Source organism: Galeopterus variegatus, unplaced genomic scaffold (assembly GCF_000696425.1).
Source record: "Galeopterus variegatus unplaced genomic scaffold, G_variegatus-3.0.2 Scaffold3482, whole genome shotgun sequence".
NCBI classification, from domain to species: domain Eukaryota; kingdom Metazoa; phylum Chordata; class Mammalia; order Dermoptera; family Cynocephalidae; genus Galeopterus; species Galeopterus variegatus.
In genome coordinates, this window is record NW_007729593.1 from 53,648 (window position 1) to 56,515 (window position 2,868).

Sequence of the window (2,868 nt, forward strand, 5' to 3'; positions counted from 1 at the left end):
GTATGTCAATTAGATCAAACACAGAAGAGTATTTAAAAATAGATATTCAGGCAATATAAAAATACAGAAATTTACTACAAGAGTTTACAAGAAAATATACGTGGATGAATCTATAAGAAAATTCAAAAGTTTGTTTGAAATAACCAGTTGAAAGCCAGAAAGTCCTAATTTTAGGGACCAACCTAGTTAGACAGGTGGCTTTTTTTTTTTTTTTAAACTTAATTTCTGTTCTTTAACTGAATTACTGAGATAAGAGTGAAGGTCATTAACAAATAGGGCCAAAAAGAAAAAAAAAAAAAAAGGTTCAGTCAACCAAAAAGTTCTCATAGGGAGAATAAAAATCCAAAGGAGAGAAATAGAGAAGGCTTAAAAATATATATAGCTTAAATTATCAGGTTTTGTTTGTTTATTTGTTTTTGCAGCTGGCTGGTATGGGGATCCAAACCCTTGACCTTAGCGTTATAACACTACTCTCTAACCAACTGGGCTAACTGGCCAGCCCCTCAGCTTTTAAGCAAGCCAAATTTTGACCATAGAGCTCTAAAAAATTCTTATCAATTCTTCTATTATCAAATTTTAGCAAAACAAACAGCCACTAGTTTTGGCTTTGAACATTTTTTAAGATAGCTACCAAGAGACTAAAAGAAAAACAAGAACAACAACAAAAAGAACCCCAAGGAGATACAAAGAAGCCCTTTCAGGAGCCAGAGCCACAACTAAAGTCAATGTCTTGAGAGTGGGCGACAGTCATCACAGTAGCCACAAATGGGCCTAATTACTTAGCTCGGGAGAGAAGTCAAACAGGTAACAAAAGTTCCTAACAAATTATAACCCCAAATAATTTTAAATCAAAAGTATATCTGAACAAATGACTCAAAAATTCAAAGCAAATGAAATTTTGTACCCTTCCAATGGTAAACAGAAAAGTTTTAGAAGTTTTGCTGTCCGCACATGGGGCCCAACCCGCATTTTTGTTCTGCCATATTTTCTATGGTCTTAGCTTCTTAGCTGACCGTACACAAAGGCCTGACTACATGTGTGCCCCTACAGACAAAAAATCAAAACCATCAGTAAGATAATCAGGAAATTAAAAGCTGTCAATGAGGATAGAAGGATCACAAATGTGTATCCCCAAAAGTTAAGAGTATAATTTAAAACAAAAATTTAAATGAATTCTTATGTTTCTTTCCTGAGTTAAAGGAATCTTGTGGCAGATCTAAAGAACTTTAACTATGTTTTAAATGCACTTTCTCTTCAGAAGGCTGTTTTGTTAATTTCATGGATGTTAACATTCCAAAGGGATTTACATCTCCAAGGGACTAGCTCCCTGGCTGGCAATCAAACCCAGGCCATGTCCATAAAAGTGAAGAAAGTTAATCAGTAGACCACAGGGTGGAGTGCCTTTTTTGAAAGTCCCATAGAGAAGCTAAAGCAGACAGTATGAATTTTCAAAGGATTTACCTTTTTAAAATCTAATTTCTGCTTTTTAAATCTTGTCAAGGGAATTTCTAAGGCTAATTATTATATTAATTTTTTCATAGATATCTATAAGCCAGCTGTTTAAGATGAGAGCCCTCTAAAAGTCTTTCTTTCTTTCTTTTTTTTTTTTTTTTGTCTTTTTTCGTGACCGGCAACGGATCGCAACCCTCAGTGTCGCGCCCGGACCGGGACCGGCAATGGGATTGCAACCCTCGGTGTTGCTCCCGCACCTTGCTCAGCCAGTGAGCGGCCGGTCTGTATGTGGGATCTGATCCCTCGGCGGGAGTGCCGCCGCGCTCCCAAGCGGCGCACTGTAGCAGTGCGACACCGGGCCGGCCTAAAAGTCTTTCTTTTGAATACAGCCAATTCACTTATTCTAAAGGAAGTCTTTTGAAAGAATCCACTGTCTAGCCATTAATACCATCTCAAGTTAGATGGAAACATTTATTTAATATTTGCAAGATGAAACTCCATAGATGTTGTGAGAAATGCCTTCACCCGTCCAAGGCCAAAGGATGGACACGGAGACACAAGGTACAGCTAAATGGGACTTTAATTATGCCCTTGCAAGTTTCGAGTGTCTGAAGGGCAGGCACACAGAAAAGGGCTGTAGCAAGTAATTTATTACTTAGTGTGCAAGTCCCTGCCCCCACCTCCTCATTGGTTGAGAGTACTATGGGGTACACAGTCTTCCCAGATGATGCTAAGATTACCCCGATTTATTACCCCCTCTAAGAAATTTCTTTGTCTGAGGGCTCAGGACAAGCCTGCGACAAAGGCCTGCTGAAATCCTGTGAAAGGAGAAACACTAAGGAATGAAAACAATAAAGGGCTGGTAACTCATCACCATCTCAAGGAGAACTTTATCTATTCAGCATCCCCCAGGAATGGGCTGGACTGGTCAGACAACGTTTAGGCTGGGCCTGAATTATTCCTGAAAATGAATCACTTAGATTATTTTCGTACAGATGTTATACATAAATCCAGCTGTTGTAAAGGGAGTTGTACCCCAATGGAAAGCTCAGTTTTTGATGAGTGATTTCCCATCATTTAAAAGCCTTCTTCAGGGTCAGCCCATGGCTCACTCAGGAGAGTGTGGTGCTGATAACACCAAGTCAAGGGTTAAGATCCCCTTACTGGTCATCTTTAAATAAATAAATAAATAAAAGCCTTCTTCAGATATGGCCAAGTAGGGATAAAGTTTTGGGTCAAAAATGTGCTGATGAAAACAGCTGTTATTTTAAAAGCATGCTATGTAATTTCAGAGAACGACACATAACTATACTGGTGCATGCCTTGCTTAACTAGCAACTCAAACCCCCGTGGGATAGAAAGGCAAAATCCCCCTTACTCTGCCCTGCAATCCCCAACTTGAGCCCTCAACCCCCA